The sequence below is a fragment of the Falco biarmicus genome, chromosome 1 (genome assembly GCF_023638135.1).
Source record: "Falco biarmicus isolate bFalBia1 chromosome 1, bFalBia1.pri, whole genome shotgun sequence".
Lineage (NCBI taxonomy): Eukaryota > Metazoa > Chordata > Aves > Falconiformes > Falconidae > Falco > Falco biarmicus.
The window spans coordinates 52,457,546-52,485,272 of NC_079288.1; the positions used below are offsets into that span (position 1 = coordinate 52,457,546).

At 37.8% G+C, this 27,727-nt stretch overlaps 1 protein-coding gene across 5 annotated transcripts in view; it reads left to right on the top strand.

Annotated features, from left to right (window-relative positions):
• CCSER1 (coiled-coil serine rich protein 1) overlaps positions 1 to 27,727 on the top strand; it is a 709,724-nt gene that overhangs the window by 383,501 nt on the left and 298,496 nt on the right. The gene's annotated exons all lie outside the window — the stretch shown is intronic.

Sequence of the window (27,727 nt, forward strand, 5' to 3'; positions counted from 1 at the left end):
ACTGCTAGTTTCTTTGAAAAGATTGTGTTGACAGTTGTCTTGCAATATCAGCGGCAGAGAAGTAGCACAGCACTGTATGCATATGCCAGAAATACTGAAGGGTCATGCACGTGTCCTGATGAATTGTGAATATTTCTCCTGTGAGCTGCTTTTCACATGCAAAAGATTGTTCAGTAGAAAATGAAATACTTTTTTCTCCTTAATAGATGTCTTTAATTAAAATAATAAATATTCTTAAACCCACTTAAACTTTCCTTAGCATGAGCTACCGATGCTTGAGTACTACTGTTTTAAGGATAGACAGAATACTCTCAAGTGACTGACATAAAATGTGTGACATAGCAATTAAAAAACCTAAATACATGAAAAAATACAGCAAAATGGCTGTCCTATTAAGGCTGTACTAATATAATTTTAAATTCCATTTTTGATGGTACATGATGAAAATGGCTATGTCTTTGTGGTGGGTTGACCTTGGCTGGACACCAGACACCCACCAAAGCCGCTCTATCATTCCCCTCCTCAACCTGACAGGGGACAGAAAATACAAGAGGCTCATGGGTTGAGATAAGGGTAGGGAAAGATCACTCAGCAATTACTGTCATGAGCAAAACTGACTTGACTTGGGAAATTTAGTTTAATTTATTACCATTCAGATCAGAGTACGACAATGAGACCTAAATCCAGAACTTAAAAAACACCTTCCCCCACCCCTCCCTTCTTTCCAGGCTCAACTTCACTCCCAATTTCTCTACCTCCTTCCCCCAAGTGGCACAGGAGGATGGAGAATGAGGGTTATGGTCATTTCATCACAGTTGTCTCTGCTGCTCCTTGCTCTTCACACTCTTCCCCTGCTCCAGCGTGGGGTCCTTCCCATGGGAGACAGCTTTCCATGAACTTGTCCAACGTGAGTCCTTGGGCTGCAGTTCTTCATGAACTGCTCCAGCGTATGACCCTGCCACAGGGTGCAGTCCTTCGGGAGCAGACTGCTCCGGCATGGGTCCCCCACGAGGTCACAAGTTCTGCCAGTAAACCTGCTTCAGCGCGGGCTTCCCATGGGTCACAGCCTTCTTGAGGTATCCACCTGTTCCAGTGCTGGGTCACAGGCTGCAGTTGGATATCTGCTCCAGTGTTAACCTCCATGCAGAGGGACAGCCTGCCTCAGCATGGTCTTCACCATGGGCTGCAGGGGGGCCTCTGCTCTGGTGCCTGGAGCACCTCCTGACCTTCCTTCCTCACTGACCTGGGTGTCTGCAGAGTCGCTGCTCTCACATGTCCACACTCCTGTCTTCTGTTGCTATTTTTTGTGCAGATTTTTTTCCTCTTCTTTCTTAAATACATTATCCCAGAGGCGCTAGCACTGTTGCTGATGGGCTCGGCCTTGTCAGCAGTGGGTCTGACTTGGAGCCAGCTGGCGTTGACACCATCGGACATGGTGGAAGCTTCTAGCAGCTTCTCACAGAAACAACCCCGGTACCCCTCCACTACCTAAATCTTGCCACACAACTCTTCAGTATTTTTAAATAAAGGAGGGAGATTTTCCCACCTCCTCTTCAGAAACAGAGAACTTAAAGACTCCACAGAGAAAGCATGTAGGGTCACCCCATTCAAGTTGCAGGTATGCAGAGACCTAAGATTTTGTATAAGCACCCTTTGGGAGGTGGGGTTGTTTCTCTAGTTAGATCTTAATTATCTGATCTAGCTCAGGGGCTTTTTATGCCTTTCTGTCTCATGCCTGGCAGCTAGCTCAGAACTTGGACAAGAATGAGTTCAGGTTCATCCGTTACTGCATCTTTTATATAGTAAACAAAAACACTGGTATACTTTTACACCAGCACAAATAGCTAAGTTTCAAGTCGCATGGGAAAAATGTAATGCTGCTCAAAGATTAAGGAATGGTTTGCTATGTGAACATCTGCCAAATAAATACAGATAATTGATATTATTCTTTTCATATTTGGCTACATAAAGAAATTATGTATGTTGTAATTATTATCTAAAATTAAATGACAAAATGGGTCACAGGGAACACCAAGCTTCTGCACAGACCTGGAGCATTAATTTTATAGGAACATATATGCTGTTTACGTGGTCAACAGTTTTGTCAGCGTAAAATTATCCTATATTGATACAGTGAGATGTAGCTTATTTGCTGTTAAATGTTGTCAAAATTCATATTTATATGCCAGTTGCAGAAAAAATTCCCGTAGGGGATTTAGTTCATGTACCTCATAATAGACAGAAATGTACCTCTTCCTAGTATCACAAAATAAAGATTTCCATGTAATTGAAAGTATCATAGATTTAATCCATTATTAACTGACTTCAGTTTTGATACTCTAGGACTTGTGAAAGAGTCTATAAGTGGGAGTCTTGAGACCACATATATTCATATGAAACTAAGTTTTGAAAGGCCTCAGTATATCTCATTTTCTCCTGTTGAACTAAATAAAGCCAGGCTGGGAGATGAACATGACAGAAGCTAGACTTAAGGTTATGAAACCTAGAAACAAAAGGCGTAGTGGGTGCCCATGGGATTGGAAACAGGACTTTTGTGCATGAGGTGTGTAAATACAGAGTCAATATGCCAGCTTTGGCCATCTGTATATTTTTTAATCTGTACTGTGTATTCTCCTGCAATGCTATTTATCTATGAGAAATTAAGAGGTTTGTTTGTTTACATTTGTTGTGTAGGAGCTGCCAGGATTTCTAGAGCAGCTAGAATTAGAGTAACAGGGTAGTAAAAGAGCTCAGCAGAACTGAATGTTTTGACAGTCTTCCGGAAACAAAGGGACTGCATTGTTTTGTTAATTATCCATGGCATCACTAAACTAAAGTGTATTTATTGAAGGACCACAGCAATCCAACAGGGGCTTGATATTTTTTTTAAGTGGTTCCTTGATGCTGTGAATGAGAAAAAATTGCAAGAGAATGCCCCAAAATCATAAGAGCAGGTTAAAAAAAAGATCACTAAAAATAAACTATTTTAAGAATTAAAAATTATTGGGAATAAGAGGTTATTCCTATTCACTTTCTTTCTAAGCCTAGAATTAGACAGCTGTAGCCATGCCCTGGTAGTCCTAGGAGATAATCTTGTAGGGCTGAAGATTGCTTTTCTATAGCAATGGCATGTAGGACTGGAAATGTCTCTGAATCATCTTTACTCCTCGTTGGTAACTCTACCAAATAGTTCTTTTCAGGACCTAATATAGGAGTTAGTTGCTTGCCACCTACTTCCTTACTACATAGCTTGAACCAGCTATGCTGTGCTAGCTGGTTAATTTTCTTCCTTGTCAGATGGCATTCAAATGCTATATATGAAGTTAAAAAAAGGTCAGAGAGTGGCGGGAGAGGTGCTTACCTGCCCAGAGCAGTGCTTTGGGAGGGCAAGGGACTTCTGGCTCTGGGAAAAACTGAGCATGGGCTCCTGGAAAGATGTCTGGCTCCTGGGAGGCTGGCTGGTGCAGCAGGGAAGTAGACCTGAAGATCTAGTGGACAGAGGGAGACTTAGCTAAGGCTTCTTGGGTTGCCCAGAGAGCTTGTAGATGTCCAATCCCTAGAAACATCCAAGTTGAGGTTGGACAGGGCTTTGAGCAATCTGATCTAATTGAAGATGTTCCTGCTCATTGCAAGAGGGGTGGACTAGGTGATCTTTAAAGGTCCTTCCAACCCAAACCATTCTATGATTCTAGGGGAAACACCCACTCAGGCTTCTCTGAAGTCAGGCAGCTATGGAGCAGCTCTTTCCAGCCACGGTTTAGATCTTAAGCATCTAAAAAGCCTCAGTATACTTACAGTGAGCCCCTGTTGTTTCCCTGAGGCCTGTAATGAACCTGTATGAGGCTGAGGATGCAACTTAAAAGTCCTCTGAAGAGCAGTTGGGCTCCAGTCCCTCTGACCACCACCCCTTGCGCTGCACATCCAGTGTCCTCTTCATGGAGATGCTCTGTGCCCTGCCACCATGGCGTTACTAAATACTGAGGCCCACCAAAAGATATAGCCAGGTTTCCCCCTCTGATTTGCCCTGGGACTTTTTGCAGGACCCCAGGCCCTCAGGCTAAGCTCCTGCTGCAGCTTTGCCCACCTTCTGGCAGGTTTAGAAAGCCACTCCAGATGCCAGGTGGTTCTCACAATCTCCTGTTTGTGTTTCTGTGCCCTCCCAATGGGAGCTTCGTGCGGTTTGGTCCTCGTTGCTTAAGCTGTTTTAAGGAGCTCCGTGCAGTGGACTATTCAGAGAAAGTAAACTCTCTTTTTAGAGCTGTTAAAAAGGAGGTAAATTTGAAATGATTGCTAGAAAATGGTGATGAAAATGTCTTCTTCATTTATATAAAATTGTCTAAAACTTGATGCAAAGCATGCTTTAATATTCTGCAAATCCTACAGTTATGTGTTGGTAAGGCTGTAAATATTAGGAAAGTGAATGTTTACAAAAGACAAGTAGAACAGTAATTTTTGGCTAATGAAACTCTACACCTTTTCACTTAGCTACAATACATTACAGACATCGCTCTTGATAGATAACTACCATTTTTATTCTTGTATCTTAGGGCAACCCGTGTTCCACTGTCATTCTGAATATGGAAATACAGCAGCTGTAAATACAACCTGCCTGTCTCGAAATCATGGCATCATGATGTTAATTCAGAGATAGCATTTTAACATAAAAATCAGTTTGAGTGGGAGTCAGTTTTATACTTCTTGAAAGTACAGATTTTCATGTTCTTCTCTCCTTGTGGGTTTCTGTTAAGTTGGATGCTTGCATGTAGACTTAAAACTTTTGGTTAATTGTTTTTTCTGCAGAAACCTAAAGTGAAATTCAAGTCAATTTTTGCTCTTAGTGAACCTTTGTTTCTTTTTCTCTAGGGTTTTTTTTTTTTCCCCTAGACTTTTCTAGTAGTCTTCCTCTCCTTTCTCTGATTTATTTTGTTTTTATTTTTAATTTTCAAATACATTTTAGAAGTGTTTCTACCACATTTGAGTGCATGATGAAGGAGACCATGAGCAGAGCTGAGGGTGGAAAATGTCAATGGAGTGTTAGCTGACTTGCTGTAAGCTAATGATGCTTCAGGGCACCTGCAACTCTTCTCTTGCCTAATAGTTATCTAGAACTTGAAGGAAGAAAAGGGTAAATCTTTGAGGAATGAGAACAGCAGTTGAGATGCTTAGCCACAAGATACAGGTATAAAGGATAAAATGCAAGGAGCCCTCACCTACTTCTGAGAAAACAAAGAACAACAGGAAAAAAGTTCCTCACCAGTTTTTTTGTTTGATCTCTTTTTAGTGATAATTTTGGATTGACTCCCTTGGTCACCAGAAGTGTGTCTGTCTGTCTTTGGAAGAATAATTATAGGCAGACAGAGCAGTGGAATTAATTTCTCTATTCTCTCATTATTTCCTGAAAAATACCTTATTCAGAAACTGGAGACTGACTCCCAAGATGTCAGGTGCCCAAAACTGCTCTAAAGCTCCTTGGACATGGTGAACCTGAGCAGGAACTTAAAATTTGGGTTCACAGCATCACTTTGTCTCAAAGCTGTACTTGTTCATAACGATATCCTCTTATCCAGAAAATCAGAGAAACAAAGTGAATACATTCAGTAGGATTTGGTAGTAGGAGTCACTCACTTGTTCTACCCCCCACCCAGCCCCCAGCCCCCAATAAACAAAATAAATGAAGTATCATTTTTCATTGACCACAGGAAAATATTTGAAACAGCTGTCTCCTACCCAGCTCTACCTGACACTGCATCTTCGTATACATTTTCCAAATCAATCTTTTCCCACTGCAACGTGAGCCCTTAGAATGACTTTAAGCAGAAAATATTTTCATGGTATAGTGGCAAAAATAACCTGAGTGCTGTTTACAGTAACATTTATTCCACTGCTGTCATTGGTACAGCAGCATTCATGCTGAAAAACAAGCATTAAAAATATTATCCTTGATTTCCTTGTGTAACTCGAGTCATGTGTGTTGTCCCATTGAAATAAAACGTAGTGAGGCGGTTTGGGTGGTTTCTCAGTGGAACTGCAGGCGAAGTTAGATCAGGAAATTAATCCCACTTATAGCCCAGCTGTTGGAGATGTTTTTCTGCTGTGGAGATGGGTCTTTATAAAACGTTAAACTGTATTTATGGAATAGCTAGGTACAGCGCTAGCTAAGCGAGCTTTACCTCAAGCTGTAGAAATTAATGTTTTAGGACTAGATACTCTTGAATCAGCTGAAAAAAAATAACTTTTTTTTTTTTCTTTTCAAATTGTAAACAAGTTCTGCCTTCTTGTCCAAAACCTGTGGTAAATGATCAGAGATGAGGGAGGTGTGTTGTGTTGTGGACTGGTGGTTTTATTTTATTTGTTTTGGGGAATTATTTTTTGGGGGGTGTGGGGGCTTGGGGTAGTGGTGGTTTTTTGTTCCTTAAATATAGGGTATGCCCTGATGGCAGAATGATGGCAAGTTTAGCTCTTTTCTGTAGGTTGATTTCAATAATGGGCAATTAGTCAATTGCTGCAGTTTTGAAGCATCATGAAGATGAATACTTGTTATGCAGCTTTGAAGTGTAATAGAAAACCTGAGATGCACTTGAATGATGTTGATGAACTGTTTGTGAAAGACACTTGGGTTGAGTGTAAAAATCACCTCCAAATGCAGTTATGCCAATATAGATGCCTTGTATTGTACAGTCCAAAAATCACAACTTTTTTTTTTTGTTTTGACAGGCCAAGAGCGAGATTTAGAAAAATAAATTAATGAACTCGTGGTGCATATAACTTTTTGAATTGTTAGGAAAAAAGAGAAATTTTGATTAATCCAGTCTATTTTCAAAATTTTTAAAAAGTTGTCCATGAAATTTTACAGTAATTAGGTAATTCCCATTTGAAAAGAATAGTAGTATTTATATTAAAAAAAAAGTAAAAAAAAATCTATATTAATCTTTACACTGATTACCCACTTGCTCTACATTCTGCTTGTTTGTAGTAGTATTTCACATTGGCTGTTTTGTGATGGGATATTACAAACCCGTGGATGATTTACATAAAATCAGGTAGTTGTAAGTACTTTCAAATCCTTTTTCTTCCTCATATTTAGGAAACATTAGGAGCAGAAAAGAAATAGATTAGGTGTACTTAAACATTATTAAAGTGTCAGGCTTCATTCCCCCTTTTTTACAGGAGAATTAATTGCACGTATTCTAGAAAAGGCTTATCTGAGTTGTAATTACTCTCTGAATCAGTTTCACAAGACAGACATGGAGCGTTAAAAGTGGCAATATCCTATGACACACAATGGGGATTAGGCTCTGATTCCTCATCTACACCAGTCCCTTGATGAGAAGCTGCTGGTCAGATAGGATCTTTAATATTCCTGGGCACTTGTGGAGGTGATTCTGCATATGAGTTTAAGTCCCTGTCACAAACTATTGTCATATTGTGGTGTTTGGCATAGATAAACGATTAGGTCAGTAGTGCAGCGAAATGTCTTCCCGGTCTGAGAGAGAGGAACAGAAGCTCCTGAGTGTTTGGTAAAAATAACACAGCAGAAATGAGCAAATCTGAAATACAAAATTTGTCCAGAGTTTCCCTTGAGACACATTGCTGAGGCTTATGCTCCTTTAATAATAACGAACCACATATGCTTGTCTTTGGCAGAAGTGTCACTTGTAGACTGCTGGCTTCATGAGACGTGCAGCATTTTAGCATCGGATGTTTTAGTATAAGCAGGCTAATATGATCTGGCCTTACTCCAAGATCTCAGAGAACTTCACTTTTTGGTCTGATAGAAAGACAAAGAGTAGGTCTCTTGCCTTTTTTCACTTAATTTTTTAACCAATTTGAATTAACCGATTTTAACTCCAATGAAGATACAAAAAATGACAAACAGCAGATGAATTTTAGGATAAATGGAAATGGCAACATCTTGGAGGTGTGGTGGGAAGAAAGACTGCTTCAGTTCATCAGTTTTGTTGATGTTGCATACTTTTGACTGACAATTTTAGAGATTCAAATTTCTCCTTAAATGATGATGGTAGGTTATATTTCCTATGTAGCAGCATACAGTGTAGTGTGTATTTTATACCATGACTGTGTCAAGGTCAAACTAAAGCATTAACCTGTGTCCTTGGAGCTCTGTGGAGCTAGGCTGCTGTGCCTCACCTGAGGAGCTAAGTGGAGCAGTCCTCACCTAAGGCTTGCAAAGGGAATTTTCATGGTGCAAAACAGGATTTGTATCAAGGCTTGCTGAGTAATTGAGGCAAAGGAAAACCTATGCTGTTTTTTAAGTGTTAGGAATAAAGGATATGAAGAAGGCAGCAAAGAGACTGTGATTTTTGTGTAGTTTTGATTGCTCAAAATCCTGGATTTTTTAGATTTCATTAGTGTTTTTCATACATACATACATGGATGTTTGTGCACGTACATATAAATACACTCTTTTCAGCAGTGCCCAGCACAAGGGGCAACGGCCACAAACTTCAACACAGGCAGTTCCTTCTGAATATGAGGAAGAACGTTTTTTTACTTTTGAGGGTGACGGAGCCCTGGCACAGGCTGCCCAGAGAGGCTGTGGAGTTTCCTTCTCTGGAGACACTCAAACCCCACCTGGATGTGATCCTGTGCAACCTGCTCTGGGTAAAGCTGCTTTAGCAGGGGGTTGGACTAGGCAATCTCCAGATGTCCCTTCCAACCCCAAACATGCTGTTATTCTGTGATATATACAGAAATATGTATATATAGATACACAGACACATGCACACGTTCGCACACAGTCTGTCTCTCTTATTCAGTGTATTTCTTGATAATTACTTTCCACTCAAGAATTGCTAACATTTTTATGATAAAGAAGGTGTTAGCAGGAAAGTTGGCTAAAAATACAGAAATTTACTGTTGCTTGACATAACTGTATATTCCCAATATTGGATAAATTCTCAAAGTTTGAGTTTCCATGAAAATGACTGCTTCCAGTAGCATCTAATGACCTGCATTATATGTGTTTGTAAGAGCAGAAAGAAAAATAATGTTGCTTAAAACTAAATACAAATATGTTGGAAAGCTTGTTTTGCATCTTAAGATCAGCAGTTTAATTTGCATGACTTAACAGCTTCAGTATGTTGCTAAAGGCATCTGTATGACTTATTTTTACTGTAGTCATCTGATGTGGATGAATTTCAGTTTAATAAATGCTTTATTCTCAGCTCCGCATAGCAATGTTTAATGAATAAACTGGTACTGTTGTTTCTTGCAATAATTAATTTTCTGGTTGGGGAAATACTTTTGCTTTTGAAGTTGTGGGGATATCTGTCTGTATAGTTCACTAGGGATCTAATATAAGAATAATGTTTCCCCCCTGTTATAATTTAGTGTCTTGTCCAGTTCTCTTTGCCATACACAGGCACGATTCACAGAAAAGTCTGTGCATATATGCTGGTATAACAAACAGCACAAATGAAGAATTATCTGTATTTTAATTGTAAGATAACATTTTTCTTTACATTCTAGTCAAGTTCTGTAAGGAAGATATTATGCAGTTTTCATCCTCAATGAATATTTTTATTTTTATGCACAGTATATTCCAGCATGTAAAGACATAAAATATTTTTGCCTGCAAATGAGACATTTTTGTTCATAAATGAGAATTTACATTTATTTGAAAACACTCTGATGTAAGGACTGGGAAACTCAGTTTAAGATGATGTGTTGTGTTTTAACCCCAGTCAGCAGCCAAGTGCCAGACAGCCGCTCCCTTGCTTACTCCCTCTGCCCCCCACCCGCTGGGATGGGGAAGAGAATTGAAAAAAGGTAAAACCTGTGGATTGAGATAAGAGCAGTTTTATTATTTCAATAAAGTAAATAATAATAATAACAACAATAACACTTGTAAAGAACAGGAGAGGGAGAGAGATGAATAAAACCCAAGGGGAAAAAAAAAAGTGATGCACAATGGAACTGCTCACCACCCGCTGGCCGATGCCCAGCCAGTCCCCGAGCAGCGATCAGTGGCTCCCAGCCAACTCCCTCCAGTTTCTATATTGAGCATGATGTTCTATGGTATGGAATATCCCTTTGGCCAGTTCAGGTCACCTGTCCTGGCTTTCCTCCCTCCTGGCTTCTTCTGCATCTGCTCACTGGCAAAGCATGGGAAACTTGAAAAGTCCCTGATTTAGAGTAAGCACTACTTAGCAACAACTAAAATATCAGTGTGCTATCAATATTGTTCTCATACTAAATCCAAAACACAGCACTGCAGCAGCTACTAAGAAGAAAATTAACTCCATCCCAGCCAAAAGCAGAACATAGTGAAGAGCTGAACTGCAGTCTCTGTCCTTTCCTAAATAAATAACCTAACCAGAAATTAGCTATATTAAACTATTTGTTAGATCTCACTAACATTGCTTCACAGAAAATGGCTCCAAAGATTCTCTCCAAGTTTTCTGTGTTGGGGTTTGAGATTTTTTTGTGTTTTCTCATTACTTTATTTCAGCTTGTATGTAAGGAAAAAAATGCTATTTGAGGTACAAGAGACTTAAAAGGTTTCATTTAGCCTTTGTTTCAAGGACTGAGCACTTTCTCAATGAAAGTATGTTTTACACTCTGGGTGCTCAAACACTTCCTCGGGTGCTCTGTTTTCTTTGAGATGCAGTCTTTAGTGATTTTAAGTTGTGCTTAGAGCTGGAATGTGTATGTGGAGCTTTAATGAAACTTTCATAGAAGGTACTGCTGTATAACCAGTTTGTCTGTGTAAAGTCTCAGCTCTGAAACTGGGAATGTCTTTCTGTTCTTTTCCAGTTTTTTGATAGCAAAAATGCCCTTTTCCAGAGCTGTGTTAGATTGATTTGATCTTGTGGCCAAGAAGTGGAGGAGATGGGAGACATCAACGTGAGGAACTTTCCTGTGCTTGGGAGAAGTGAATTAAATAGAATAAACTATTAATGGTCTTCTGTATTAAAGTAGTTAATCAGCAGCTTGGGTGTCCTGTTTTATTTTTGCTAGGAAGGGCAAGAAGGCTGCACAGATTGTGTTGGAGCATAGTAGTAAACTGACAGCAGGAGGTAGGTTTTGGTCCCAGTGCCAAGCCTCTTGCCTGCATCCAGCTTTTTAATGCTCCACTTCGGGTCTTTCTTCTGCTGTTTTGATTTCCTGCATCTTTCTTCATCTTTTGAAACATTGTTCACTCTTCCTTTCTATAGAAACTGCACACAGTGTGCATTTTTAAGTGTCCTGTGCATGTTTGATCCATTGTTGGAGAAGTTTGATGCCCGATTCTGGGTTTTGGGTGGAGGCTGCTACTATTTTCCAGTTCAGTCATTGGGCTTGATGTTCATCTGTAACTTGACTCTCGAGATTTCTCCAGTATCCCCAGACAACAAGAAGGGGATGGATTCTGTGGGAAAGCTTTCAGAAATGACCTGCCTATTACCTAGTATTTAAACTGGAGGTTTGGTGAGACAGACAGTGTCTATACAAATGGTTCATTGCCCTTCAGCGAGGAGGTGGATGACTGAAATGCTGTAATGCATTTGTACTGAGCAGTAGTAAAAAGTGCCATGTGGGATATCATTGATAAACAGCATGTTAAAGGCGATATACAACAGCCTGACTAGTTCCCTAGCAGAAAAGGTAGCCTGCAAATTTCTGCTTTCATCGGTAAATTCTTTCCAAAAAATATTGCTCACATAATCTCCTTTCATATTTAGCTCCTTTGATAGCTTAACTAGATGAGCTATTTATGAGCTCATTATGAGCTAAAGGCTTTGTGCCTTTAGATTTAGAAGATAAAAAGGTGATAGATGGTCATCATCAGAAAATCAAATAAAAAAGAAGATCTTACTGACCTTTAACCACATATTACATTTAAATTACAAGGAGAAGAAAATAAGCTAATGGTTAATTGTAAATTCACTTAATCTCACACATTATATATTTATTTGGTTTGTCAGGGGTATTCAGTTCTGAATATTTTTTCATTAGGTTGCTCTGTATCACTAGTAAAATAAAAGCAATAAACTGTTTCTTATTATTCTTTGTTGAGAATAATATCTTTTTGGGTTTGCTTGGTGTTTTTTTTCCCCCCAGAGTTATTGTTTATGAATTATTCAGTGTGTTTGAAATGTACTTAACATATTTTGGAGTTTTCTAGTAATAAGGCAAGTCGTTTATCTTATACATTTCCCAATTTGACTTACAGATGATATTGTTTTTCTCAAAGGGAGCTCTCATGATTTACCAGAAGAGTAATAGAGTTTGCAGGCTGTAGTATTTATCAGAATTCTCCGATTATCAACACAGGACTTTATAAAACCAGACATTCTCACAGTGTGATATTTGTGTTCCGTCTCACAAGTGAGGGTTTCACCAAACAGTGCTAGTTGGGCAATAGGATGCTGTGTTATTACGGTTTTGGAAAAAAACAAGTGGAACTATTGTGCTAGTAGTATGGTGATGAGAAGGAAGAAAAATAAACTGTCCTTATGTAAACTTGCTTCAGTCTGGTTGTTGTGCTTGTGGAGGAGTTCAGGCTAATAGGCTGGAAAAATAAAAAATGGTGCAATTAAGAGGATGATCTGAAGCAGCAGGAGACCTTATTTTATTTTTCAGCTGAACTGTGCATTTATCTTATTACTTTCAAGAGCAGGATGATGAATTCTGAAGGGAAGGGTAGTATAGAGAGGACTGAGGATTTTAAAATTATCACTAGACCCACTTTTAAGACCACTGCAAACATAGGTATGCTCAACCTATAGAACATGCTGTCCAAATTATCCTCACTTAGTGCAAATAAAGAAGCTTAGATCAGTTTCTGGAACTTTGTGAAATGTATTTTGTTGCATCTTCTTTAATTTATGGAAATGGAATTCAGTGTTTAAGGGACAAAGACGTTTGCTTTTTATTTATTTTTTTTTATCCCTCTGGTTCAGAACCACTGGGATGATGTGGTTCATTACCTTCTTTCTCTCTACCCTCAAGTAGCTTAAGACATCTTCTCTAGGACTATTTGATCTTAATTTGTCAAATCAGAGTTAGTGATGTATGTCTGTTTCTCTTGATTTTTATACCTAAAATTCATGGACCATTCTGCTTAGCCAGCAAAACTTAAGAAGAACCCAAGCAGAGAACTTTTCTCACATATGTTGTTATTAACAAAATCTTTTCTTCTGTAGAATCATGTAAGGAGATTGAGGTGGGGAGAGAAGCAGTGCTAGTTATTAACCAGTAAGGTGACAGTTAACTGGGAAGTGCAAAATGTCCATAACCTGTAGGGAATCAGGAAGCTGCATGTTGCATGCATGTCCAGTTTGTCTGTGTAGAAAGGAAGAACCCTAAAAGACTGGCAAGGCCAAGGCTATGTCTTTAATTCCTAGAGTCAGTAGTGAAACATGTCTGCAAAACCGAGGGTCTTGTGAAGTTTTTTCTTAATTCCATTTTAGCTTTGTTTTTCCTTTTTTCAGTGGTCGTGTTGCCAGAGTTGTTGATACAGGCAGTCATTGAATTCAGTTCTACCTGTGAGTAGTGCTGAACTCCAAACATTTTAAGTTTGGCCTGTTCCATCTTTTCCCATGCACTATTTGCTCAATTCCTGTAAAAAATAACATGAAATAAAAACCAATCATTGCCCTGTAAGACCAGTTCCAGAACAAAATAAATAGAAACATAACACCGTTTATTAGCTCTTACATCTTCCAGCAGACTTATATAGCAAATTCTAAAGTCCAAGTCATCGATGTTTATTTTTTTATCTCACTGTCACCTCTGTCATCCCACTGTTTATTGGAATACTGTACCATATAGATACTAATATTCTGTATGTGTTAGCATAGAGACTGGAAATGATGTTTCAAAAATGTACCACAAAGTCATACACAAATAAAAACTGTGTGTAGCCTACCAGGAAAGCTTCTTATTAGAGACTACTAGACCAAAAGCAGGGAATTTAAAATGATGGATAGTTTAGGTGAGAAGGACTTCAGGCATGCTCTAGTCCTAGTTTCTGGCTTAAAGGGGGGGTCACTTTAAAGTTAGACCAGGTTGTTCAGGGCCTTTTCTAGTCTTGTGTTGAAATTCTCCAGGGACGGAAACTCTGCAGCCTCCTTGGACAACCTGTCTAACCAGTCCTCTGAAGAATTTTCTTTTTTCTTGTGTCCAGTAGGAGTTTCTCCCATTGGAACATGAACTGAGGCTCTTTGCTTTTCCCTGTGCCCATCTGAGAAGGATCTGGCTGCTTCTTGTCTGTATTCTCTTCAATAGTGGGAAACAGAAAATAGATCCCCCTTTGGCCTTTCCTTCTCCAGGCTAAACAAACCCAGGTACCTTAGCCTCTCCTTGTAGGTCGTTTGACCCACCATCTGAGTGGACTGAACTCTCCAGTTTGTATCCACCTCTGTACTGGTGCCCCCACAACAATGTGTGTTGTTTCCAGGTGCAGCCTCCACTGCACTGGTTCAAGGGGAAAAAACAGTCCCAGCCACCTGCTGGTGGTGGCCTTGGCAGGGTAGCCCACCATATGTTAAACTTTTGGTCTTAGAGTCTTGAGCATAAATCACATCATTATTCAGTATCATGATCAAATCATAAGTGAAGTATTAGTTACATTATTGTATTTTAAGGAGTGCTGGGCTAATTGAAAACATGATCCTTCTCTCGTGTGGGTGTTTAGACAAAAATCTAGGTACTTATCAGGCTTCTAGTATGTCTTCTAATGATATCAGATGCCAAGCTACTATTTAGGAACTTTTTTAAGAAACTGTAAAATATGGATTCAGGCCAGAATAGGGAATTGAGACCATGTGCAATGTATTGCTGAATAATAATATTCCTATTAGTGGACAAGGTGCAGATATTGGTTTTTCACTCATGAAAGATGCCTTAAATCCATGTTAATGTTTATCTGTGAGACTGAGACATTAAAATCTCTCAGAAACAATCATCACAGACACCTTTTCTTCCATATACCATCGTGTTTCCTTCTCTAAATAAATTCATGTTCTTAAAAATAAATGAAATAAACACAGGAAAAGGAAGACTCAGGAGAGGCCTGTATTCTCCTATGCAAACTGCTTTGCCTCTGGAAAGGGTTAAAAGTACAATGTATTACAATTGTTAGCTCTATTGTTGAGTAAAATGTAACAAACCTCCCCTGTTTGCTGTCAGAGTCTGGAAATATAAATACACCCTAATAGTACAGGGCTTATTCTTTCATGGAAATAAGTTCAATATTAAGATCTGCTTTAAAAAACACCTTATGAAATGATCAATGGCATGTCAGAGAAAATTTGAGTAAAGAGATTAAATAATGAGAAAGGAGTTCTGCTTCAAGCAGGCATACATCAGTGGTATTGATTTGGTATTTGTGCAAATTTTAATTACAATTGTATTTTTAGCTCCATTTAGCCGTCCAGAGGCCTTTGGGAAGTGCTAAGTATAGATTAAAAAAATCAACCTGTTTATCACAAACACCAAATACTGTCTCTTAATTTTGTTCTCTTATGTCTTTTCCTATACTGATTTATTGGTATGACTGAGCCGTGGACTGAGAATTAACAACTGACATGAAAGAGTCGAGTCCAGCCTGCCTATTCATTTGATCTTTCATGGGGCTGATTATGCTGTACAAAGGGTGGATATTAATGAAAAATGATTATTTGGTGGTGTAGATATCTGCACAGCAGGAGCAGGATTCAGCTCATTTTACATAAGTTAGTAATCACCTAATAGATAGTAAGGGCTTTGACTCACTGTGGGTTTGAGCTAGATTTGATTTGATGACTCTACAGATCAAATGCTTTGGTGTTTCTGCTGTCTAGCATTCTTCCTCTTAACATGTGAGAAACTTATCCATAAAGACATAAAACTGAAGTAGATTAAAAAAAGGGATTAATGTATGAATGATTACAGGTCAGAATTTCAGCATGGGACCATGTAACTCAGATCAGCAGCAGGCTCAAGCTGCCCCATGGTGCACCAGCTAGACATTTCTGTGCTTTGTCACATTGAAACCAGGATGTAATCACTCCTTAATTACTTCTACTTCTTAAAATAAGACACTGAAGGCTTATGGGATCACTCTTCAGAACAGACTTGTTCTCACTTTCTTTTTCCACAGCTTTGACCAACATGGTTTGTGAAATTTCTAGGCTGTTATTGACATTACTTTTATTTTTACCAGTTAATTCAATATGCATAGATAGACATGCATGCATTGCTCAAAAAAAAATGTATAATTAATGGTTACGTCTTGCTGTTACAATTTTTGTGATCGGTATCATTCATTTGTACAGAATGCTTTGTAGGTTGATCATTTTTTAACTTGGCATGATAAAATTAACAGAAAGGACATCCCATGCTGGTAGGGTCGATCAACACAAAGACAAAAGTTTGTTTAGAAAGGTAAGGAAGTTATTCATCTCTTCCCATGGAATTGCTGCCCAGGTAGCTAACCTAGTACAGGAAGAGGCTTTTGTGTATAGGTAGCCTTTGGAATGCTTTTCAGGCTTTTATGTATATTTACAGTAGTGTGCATTAAAAGTTTCAAGATGAAATGTTAATAAAAGTTTTCTCATTTAGTTTGCCAAACATCTCTTTATAACTGTATTGTACCATATGTCTAATTTATGGAACAGCATCTTTAAAGGGGTCTTAAGGGCTTCACATTTACAGGTTACATGAGTCTAGCTCTATGGATACCATAGTGTTTCTTGAGCAGCTTTCTTGGTAGTTGTTTCAAGCTGCAGAATTAGAAACGTTTATTGGTGAGAAATGTTAAAGAAGTGTCTGATTTTCACTCTTTCATAGAGCTCTATGAATCATTAACATCCCTCTGTGTTTTGTGGTGCTAGAGTCCTTGTATTTGTATAAGCTGATGTGAGTAAATAAAACATAGAATAATATTCCAGAGCTCCATAATGTTGCCGGTCTTCCACTAGGCACTTGGTAAAGTGAAGTAGTTCCTGAATTGTACTATAAATAGTGCTATACTTCTCAGGAGGCATGGGAGTAGAATTTCATACTTATGACTAATTAATGCAATTGAGAATGATCACGTACAAGGAGACATCTTTCATGGCTCATCTGGTTTCATGCTAAAATAAGTGAAAATAACTATCCTTCCTTTTTCTGTAAAATGTTGGCTGCTTTGGTTTTTCATATGGAAGTATTGTGAGAGAATTGCATGGACAGGCTTATGCATGGTTCTTTGCTGCTCACAAACAATAGCATTTAACAATTCCAGTTGTCAGCTGTACGTCAGCATGTACATTGGACTTGATTCCCTGCTGTGTCTGCTTTGAACTTAAATGCGATATAGAAAACAAGTTGATAGCATCGCATTCATGTCTTAGTGTTAGAGCCATGTAATCTCTTATTCCATTGTAGTACTTGAAGTAATAATACAGTCTTTTTCTCATTCCCTAGTGCCAGCCACAGAGCTGTTGTTTTCTGTTCTTCGCACAAGGTTGGGAATCACCTTAAATCTTGCTGTGAAGGCTGTGATGTGTAGGTTTCATTCCTGGCAACTGTCTTTGGTTGTATTGATACCCACATATGTTGTTTAGCACAGGCAAGAAGTCTTTAAAAAAACAGGCAAGTAAACAAAACAAATTCTAAGTGAGAGCTTGTCTACCATAATCACAATTAAGTCATTTTCTAATGTTAAAAAAGAAAAAAAATATTTTTTTGTGACTTACACTTTTTTTCTGTGCAAAACTTCATTGTGAAGTAAGAGGAAAGAGAACTCTAGTTTCTGCTCATGATGATTTATCTGTCAAAAAGGGGTAAGTCTTTAGCAGGCATGGATAAGCGTAGGTACTTGATGGGCTGATGAGCTGTGCTGATTTGCAGCAAGTCCTGTTATTGTATGCCTAGAGGGGAAAGGTATACGCATCCGTTTTGTAGGAGAATAATAGAATGCTTCATTTACTTAATAACAGTCTTTTGATGGACAGGTGTGTTAATGAAATAGCTCACGAGATGATTGTTGGCAACTTTGTCATCATTAGATCAGATTTTGTCTTCTGATTTAAAGATGATTTGTGTACTACATTGGAAATAGAGTGCAAAAAAAGGCCAGTGTTAACTAAGTTGCATGCTTCCCTTTGTGGTTAATAGTGTGACCTCCTTAACCAAATAACCAAAAGAACAAAACGTTATTTTTAACATCAGGCTAGAAATGAGGAAAGGAAAAGGTTTACAATGCACTATGCTCTCTTGCAAGCACACACAGCTTTCCCTCCCTGCCATTATCTAGATAGAAAATGGAGAACTAATATTTTTAAAGTAAAATAGCAACAGTGTCTCTCAGACTTCACATGGTCTGAGACAAGAAGAATAATTTTGAAGGATTAGTAATTCTTTTTGTTTTCTGAGACATTTTTGGTTTATGGTACCAGAAGTACACAATAGCAGTGAATAGAGTGCAATCTCAAAATCAGCCAGTGTGGCAGATGGCCTTTAGGGAAGATTTGAAAAAATTGTGCTTGAATGCTAGAGAAAATTTCTCTTCTATTCACAAGGTCGTCTGTTGGAGGTGATTATTATTGTCCTTTTCACTGCAACTGCTGTGAATCCTGTAATATTTTTGTCACCAAGAGAAATCAGAAATCCATTAAAACACATCTAAGCTTTAATGAAACTTAGGTAGGAAATTACTTTGAGTGGTTTTTGGGCACTAGCGTCAGCTTCAAGGGTTGTTTCAGTTGCACTTAAAAAAAGGTTTTACCAAGTCAGAATATGTTAGCTTTGACAGTTACCAAAAAGCTGCATATGCTATGAGATTTCTTTTTTATGAAGAGGAGTTAGATGCTACTTTTATTGCAGAATCTTTTGGTGATGAGATAGTAGAATTACATATATTTATGTCCACCCAGGCTTGGTGAAGATTAACAAGAATGAAAGAAAGAACATTTGTGCTTTTTTGTATTTCTCACTTTCCATGGTGAGGAGGCTCACCCTACCAAAACTGTATTATTGTCTTCATGAACTTGGTAGACTAGAATTTTATTAGGGGAGGAAAAAAAAAAAAATCTCTTGGGGAAGAGACAGTTAAAGCACTAAGAGCAGAGTACAGTTTTATAGTTTAATAGACAGGGCATTTTTTGTATATATACAGAATATACTGTAATGATTACCTAGAGAGATATAAAGCTAGCTTTGCAAGGAGAAATCTGCAACATGGTTCATAGGGATTTAGAAGAGTACATTACCCTTTAAGCTTTAGAGGATGGAGTTCCAAATGATCATCTGAGAAGCCCCTACAGTCTATTTAACACAAGAGGGTTTTTTATGCATTCCTAAAAAAAAAAGTATGGCTGAACACACCATGCCATTCAGGCCATTCTTCTAAAATAGTGTTAAAAACAATGGGAAACTCCATTTAAACCGCTGTGGGGACCTTTCCTGTTCAGCAGGAATGAAAGTTCAGCAGTTCTAGGCTTTTAGTGTGCAGTTTCACAAGGGTTTAATATTTTTCTCAGTTGACTGTTGAAAGTGAAAAGATTTTTCTCTCCCTGGTGTCAGGATGCTTAGATTCTAAAAATTTTAGTGCAACCTTTTATGTAGTAGTTAATTTTTATTGAAAATATATTTTTTTTTTTGCTGTTGGTTGTTTTGAGGGTTTTAGAAGAGCTCGTTTTCACTTCAAGTAGGACCGGAAAGAACAGATGGTTCTATGGACTTCTATAACATTTGTAACATTCCTGGTAGTGTAGCTAGGTTTTGAATCTGCTCAGATGAAAATCCAGAAGAGAACTCCAGGTCAGCGAGGCAGGTCTAGTGGCCCAAAGCATCTTTGGTTTCACTGCTGTGGCCAAATTAACACTCAGTTAATTTCAATTTAAAATTGTTTTGAAGGTCTTGAAAAGGAAAAAACCTAAAGATTTAAACTAGTTTTATTTCAAGACAAAAAGGATTTGTTTTTCAGAAATTGGGTTAAATTCCAAATCAAAGCCAAGGAAATGCATTTGTGATTTGTTTGAAGTTCTCTGAAATGTTCAGAATTAACTTTAGTATCAGTATTTTTTTTTTCCTCATGTTAACATTTTTTGAAAACCTGACAAAAGGAAAATGATGTTAAGATACAAAGATTTGTTTAACATAGGCAGGGTTCCTATCATTGTTTATTAGAGCAGTTATTTATAGCCTGGGTAGTTGTCTGCATTCCTTATGTCGTGAGTCTGTAAATGTCAATTGTTTCTGTACTATCAATTAGTACTTAGCAGCATGAGTAGGAACAGATCTGGAGATTATAGCGGTTGGTTCTGACAATCCAGTATCCACTCTATGCAATTTCATGGGGTTTTACTCTTAAATCTGGTCCTCTGGGTCAGACCATCATTAGGAGTTGAAGCATATAGTGTTCCTGAAATATAAGGTTTTGTTTGATTTGGTCTGAAAAGAGCTGCATTTGTGCACTCAGAGACTGTTATCTGGTATGAACCAGAAGTTCATATGGGAGTTTACGTTTTTAAACCCTACCTGAACTCAAATGTCTATATAGATACACCACTAGACAGGTTCAGGTTCTGGTGAATTGTTTTGATGGATTAAGCTAGACGGTTTGCATGTGATTTTACATTTGGAAGTGTGACCTAGTAGAATAAAGTGGAAGCGGACTTCTCTTTACTCTGCTCTGGTTCCTGTCAAAAGATTTAATGACAACAATATTTTCCTCTCACCTTGGAGCTATGATATGAATTGAATATATTCAAGGGCCACCATGGATGAGCAGCTATATAGTGTTATATGCAGTTGTATTCCTTTTTAAGCTGATCTGAAATGGATTGTTTGCACAACTTTAATGTGTGATGCATGACTGCGGTAAGCACAAACAATGTTATTTCTTTGATATTTGAGGAAGGCACCGTGAAATGCTCTGTTAATGTTTTGAAGTCTCTTTCCCTAAGAAGTGACTGAAATGTTCACTTGAATTCCATGTTTTGCTGCTTTTCAGTGACTGCATGCCACTGAATGATGCACAGGTTGCAAGTGAAAAAATAATTATTCCTCCCTTATGGTATCTAATCAGTTTATAAAAATCCTGCTAGTCCCATTATTGTAGCATTTATGCCATTGTGGTATCATCAGTGTAGATCTAAAGAGGGAATGGGATCTTGAATGCAGGGTGATAGCATAAAATTTTGCTGTTAATGAAGGAACTAGCACAGAGTTCATTTAATTCTCTCTGATTATCTCTGAATGATTCATCATATTAAAAACCTCTGCAGTTCTACAATTTCAAGCAAGTAGGTATCAGCCGCTTCTTGACAAAACTTCTGTTATGTTTGATTAGGTCAGATTTATCCCATGTTACTATGGATACAAAGAAAACAAATATGCTCCCTTTTTTGATGGTTATTGGGCTTTGCTCCCATTTAAACTCCCATTTCCTGCAGATAGCTTTGTCCTCTGTCTCACTGAATGTTGTTTCTCATTATACGTTTCCTCTAAATATATTTATCAAATAGAACTTTTGTAACCTCTAGTCTGTTTAGGACTCTTGAATTCAAAGACAAAATCTGAATTCTGTATTTATAGTGAGTGATGCTTACTTCCAAAATTGATACAATATGTAAAATATATTGCTATACAAAACAGATTTTGGAATCTCTGTGTTCAAATTATAAGCAACAATAATGAAAACAAACCAAAGCCGTGAATAGCTGAACAATGCTTAGTTCTGATGGGGGATACTTAAAAATGAGATGTCCAAGTGTAAATGCCTGTCTTCGATCTTTAAGTAGCAAAGTGAACAATCTCTTTAAGATAAAGCAGTATAGTTTTAGGGAAGTCATTGAGCCTCTGACAGGCATTATATTTACTAGAAGTTAGGGGAAATGAGGCATCTGGCAGTTAGGTTTATTCCACTTGAGTAACTTGGACTGAATCTCTAGGCAATTGAAGAGCTTTGTTGAATGTCTGGCTCTTACTGTGTTATTCCCAGCTCTGGGATGGCAGGTTACACTCTAGGAAGGTTATGCTGAATCCTGGACCACTTCTTCTAACATTAGAAACCTTCAATTATGAAGAAAGTGAAAGGACTTGTGTGTTAATAATGAACAGGACAACCATATCCTAAATGCTATGCATACCACTTGTAAGACCTACACATTCTGTAGTCCATATTGGTATTTAGGGGAAGACTGTGTGAAGTGCTTCAAAATACAGTCATTTTCATTTGTCACATACATGAAAACCCCTGATACAGTACTGATTTTCTTATTTTTGATGTGCCATTATAAGAACGCATATTAGCCTTTATAAAATTCAACAAAATCTTCAAAAATGTCCTTTGGATAAGATCTTTCATGTTTCCCCAGATTTTGCAGTTGTTGTAAAAATACTTGTGTAGTTACAGGTTATTTCTTTTTGTAAAAGGTTGAGGGAAATTGGAAGTTTTCCCCTTAATCTGAAGTGAATTCCAGATTGTTGTAGGGTTACTTTTTTATGCTATCCCGGTTTATTAATTGCCTGGCCTGTTTGTTCTCAGGCTATATATACAGTTATCACTATATAGTGCTTTTCTCAGTCCTGTTCTTTGAAGCTATTATTTCAAATAGACCACAGAAACAATTTGAATGAACTACAAATGGTATCCATATATTTTATTGAAAGCTTAAAAAAGATATCTGTGTGACATGTAGTACCTGACATTAAATGCTATCATAAGCAGGAAATCTGTGATTTTTTCAGTTGACATTAAATGGGATACGGTTATTAACAATTGATATTAAATATGTACAGTGGTTCTGAATTACTGCAGAAATTAGTTAGTGGGATAGAAAATTGTTATCCTTTTAAGTGAGATTTTCCATTAAGACACCTGTTAGAAAACAGAGATGACTATCCTCACTGCTCCAGTGTTCAATGTAATGTGTAAAACACAGGATATTCGCTTTGAGGTTAGATTTATTTCTTTTTCTTTATGATAGCGAGAAGTAGCTTTTTTGAAAGCTTTGAATGGAGTGTTTCGTTATGGGTGAATATTACAAGGATATACCCGTACCTGGAGAGGTACTGGAGATGTGCTTTGACCAACCTCCATAAGTTGAAGGGCCATGATTATGGAGTTAAAGAATTGCAAGAGCATTAGAGTATAGCCTTAGTCTTCATGCATTGTGCAGATCTACTCATCTAGTTGTCAATTTAAGTTCAAATTGGTGGACCCATAACCCTTTGAGATGTGTTTTGCGATATAGAGGCAATTGTTGCTTTGAATTTTTTTTGCGCTCCTACAGTTTTTTCTCTACAAAATAATTAAAATTAATTTTATATAATACAAATGCTAGTTTGGATCCATTTACCACTGTTCAAAAGCTCTTATGTCAGCAGAGCAGTATTTGTAGCAGAGTTTATTTGTTGCAATGTGAGTATGCAGAAGTCTTTAAAGAGCAGGTCTGAATGATGGAGCTGCTGAATGCAGTTGGCTTCTACCTGCAGCAGCAAACTAACACATGACGTAAAAACAACCACTGTCCCTTTATGTTCCACATACACAGAAGCTGCACAGGTACAGGTTCTGTCAGCAGGGGCTGCCTGCCTCTCTCACAACGACCTGAGCTGTATAAAAGTTAAGCATACCAACGAAGCAATTGGCTCTTCAGTGTAAATGCAGTCGTAACAAAGGCCATGATATGCAATATGCAGGTTTGTCTACTACAGTTAGAAGGTGCTTGCCTAACCATAACACATGGCGTAGGTGAAGAACACCTCGGTTGCTGCTGAAAAGCTACTGCATTCTTTATCTTGAAGGTCTTGTGTCTCTTCTGATGTTCCCATTGACTGAGATTTCAAATGGGATTTCAGAGGGAGCTAGGAACTAACATAAGCAAAGGAAGGAGAATGATTTTAAAATTGTTTCTGGCTGCCAAATAATGTTTCTGGTTTTTATGTGCATTAAGAGAAATTTCCTTATTACAAGAGATTTGTCTAAGCATAGCACAGAATACAGGTTGTTTATTGGACTTAAAAGCTTTCAGTAGCTCTTTGCTGCTAGATCAAAGAGGAAGAGCATTTTGTAGCACTGAACAAATGTATTTTTTAAAGGACACTTTTTATGATTAAGTACCTTAGCAATTAAGATATTTTGCTATATACAAAAAACTAGTGTGGAAATTGCCTATGCATGACAGTTAATGCAGTTCATTCATAAATGGTAGCATATGGTCATATCATACTTGAGTACTGCGTTAGGTTTTTGAGCCCCTCACTACAAGAAAGACGTAGAGGTGCTGAAGCGTGTCCAGAGAAGGGCAATGAAGCTGTTGAAGGGTCTAGAGATCAAGTCCTACGAGGAGCAGCTGAGGGAACTGGGGCCGTTTAGCCTGGAGAAGAGGAGGCTCAGGGGGGACCTTATTGCCCTACAGCTGCCTGACAGGAGGTTGTAGTGAGATGCAGGTCAGTTTTTTCTCCTAAGTAGTAAGCAATAGGACAAGAGAAAGCGGCCTCAAGTTGCACCAGGGGAGGTTTAGATTGGATATTAGGAAAAATTTCCTCACTCAAAGGGTGGTCAAACATTGGGACAGGCTGCCCAGGGAAGTTGTTGAGTCACCATCCTTGGAAGTAAAATAATGCATAGATGTGGTGCTTAGGGACATGGTTTAGTGGTGGACTTTGGCAGTCCTGGGATAATGGTTGGACTTGATGATCTCAAAGGTCTTTTCCAACCTAAATGATTCTATGTTATAAGGGAAAGAATACATTGGAAATCAAAATACAGTTGATCTGTATTGGAAATCAAGGTATCATTCTTGACTGTGGTATGTAGAGACGATTGTATGTAATTCACGGGGTGTGGTTTTGTTTGGTTGGTTTCTTTTATTATTATTTTCCATGTTTCAGCTTCTGGGAGCCAACTGAAATGAAAATCCATATTTTGCAGCCATAAATTTCCTTATTTACTGAACAATATGAATAGATCTTTTTAATTAAAGAAAAAAAAAAAAAAACCACCAGCAAAACTATTCAAATAGGGTTGTTGGTTTTTTTTCAATGATTGTGTTTTACAGTGGTTCTACAAGAACCTGATCTTGATTTTGCCAGTTTATCTGCAGAAAACTTTATTTTCTATTTGTATTACTTTAAAGGGCGAGATGTAAGAGTAGACACGAACTGTGTTAGGTGGAGTGCAGATGTGCAGCAATCAACAGCCTCTATTCTGAGCAGCTGAAAGATCAGAACTGAAATAGTTTTTGCCAAGGTGTGCTGTATCTCTTTCAATTACCGTATTAAAGGCTTATCTGGTTATGGAAGTTTAATGAATTACCAAACAGTATCATTAGTGAACAGTTCAGTGTGATCAAGCTGATTTTGCTAGGGAAGTATTTGAACATCTCCGTATTGTCTTATGGGGATAACAAAGTTATTGCCATGGGGAAGATTAATGCTTATAAGATCACGAATAAGAGAGCAAATGTATTTTGCCACTGAGAGGTGAGTACAGAACAACAAAGAAGTTATCTAATGTGTATGTTTCTGGGTACTTAAATTTCTTACCCCTCCATAACACTCATACCTTTTTGTAATGTAAAGGGAAATAACATTTTGATGTTTAAGGCCTCATTTTCCTCGAGCAAGCAAAATTACCTGCTTTGTAACATACAAAAGTGAATGTTTAGTGGTACTAGCTTATTTCTCTTCTGAAGCTGAAGTACGTGCTTCCAAACACAAATTAATTACAGAATGTAACTAAGACCTTATTTTCATTTTACAGGCTACATATGAAGTGCTAACTTCCAGATGAATAGCCTAACGCTAACGCCTTTAAACACTGACAACTGTACAATTACTATTTTAACCATATTTAAACAAAATGAAGCATTTCATATTCTCATTTAATGACTTCATTGACCCCCCTTTATCTTTATGAAAAAGTGACAGAAACTATTTGGTTTAGCTTTCAAAAAACATTAGTGGTGTTGTCAGTATGTTAATGTTCATCCAGTCTCTAAGACACTGAGTCAATTGTATTCAAAAACTCTTTGTAAGCCAGAGGTTAACCTAAAATGGGGGAGTAAGGAAGGTTATGAGCAGTTCCATCCTCTGGGTCATTTCTACTGCAGCAAAGCGCTTGAGCATTATGTGTCATTTAAATACGTAGGTTTTTTCTAAGTGACCTGAATTATGCATGATCAGGCATATGTTTAAGTGCTTGGCCAGAAGTTAGGCTTTAATTTTCCTGAAATTTCACTGTGAGCTATATTGCCTGCTCCACTGTAATGGTTGCAGCTTTCTCCATAAGGTCATAAAAATATAAGAGTATAAAAGAACACTCACTAATTTCTAAAAACATGAGAACCATCATCAGTTGGTTCAGCTGGACTGTTCATCTCATACGGAGTCCTGTCTCTAACAGCGGTCAGGAGCAGATGCCTTGGGAAAGACACTACACTACTGCTTTTCCTAGCTTAGTTTCACATTTTATACTGATCTGCTGGCTTTGAGCATTCTGTGTTGAAGTTTTATCTTTATGTTTTATAAACACTGATGGATTTTTAATTTTTTTTTCCTTCTCCAAATCTGCCAGATAATTTTTTGAAACGATCTACACTTTCTACATCCACAATATGCTCTGTCCATGAGTGGCATTATTTAGCAACATGTGCGTGCAAAAATTCTTTCCTTTGCATTCTGCTTCCCACCTGAGCATTCCTCCCACCTCTTGAATCGTAGGAAACAGCAGAGGGTGAAAGAACAATATCCCAATCTTTACAAAGGTATGTTTAGTTTCTGTAGGTATCACACTTCTATCCATCAATTTTACTGAATCTACCACAGAATCTGCTTCTGCAAGGTTTGTCTTTGCTCATTTTCCTTCCTCCTTTCCAATTTAAGGGCTAGTAACTGAACAGCATCAATCTTAATACAATGGAAAACTAATCTAACAAAAGTAAGTTATGAGTTTGCTTTCACATCAAAGAGCTAGCTGATCCAGTGACATCCTGTGGTCACCTAAGTGCTACACAAGACGCAAGAGATGCAGTGGAAACAAACAGCTGGACAGTGGGGGTTTGAGGGAGGACAGTAAGGATAGATAAGGATGTCTCATATAGGTTAGGTGTAAGGTAAAGTTCAACCATAAGCCTGGGTAACGCAAACTTCAGATTTCTAGAGAGTAATAAATTCTCTCCTCCCCTATAACATACATGCAGTCAGCATTACCATTTTATATCAGATGACATTTATAGATTGTCAGTCTTTCCTCTGAAATTCAGATTCAGCCAGATTGTCTTATGTCAAGATGCTGCTATGCTTAGAGGAATTCTTCAAATAATGGGGTTTCTTTAGCATCGGATACTGAAGAAATTTTTTGTTGAGGCCACCTTTCAGGGTCTCCACTATTATCTCAGGTGGATGTGTGATTTATTTTTTTTTCTCTTCTTCAAATTTATTTGCAGGTATTTTTTTGAGTAGTGACTATCAAAATAAATTACACCACTACCACCTCCCAGCATTCCAGTGGTAATTTCACTGTTGATTTCAGCCTAAGACAAAAAAAAAAATTAAACATACTGACTGAAGATATTTCTATATTTTGAGCATAATTGAATCAAATACAAACAAAATGCATTTATTAAACTATTACCAAGGTACTAATATTTTATAAGGTGTATAAAAATACCTAATTAGTTCCTTTGTTTTGGGTGCTTCTATTTAATATACTGTTAACCTAGATGTAGATACTTGTTTATTTACATACATATGCAATTGTTTTCAATATTACTTCAGATCCCTACCCAAACTCCATCAATATTCA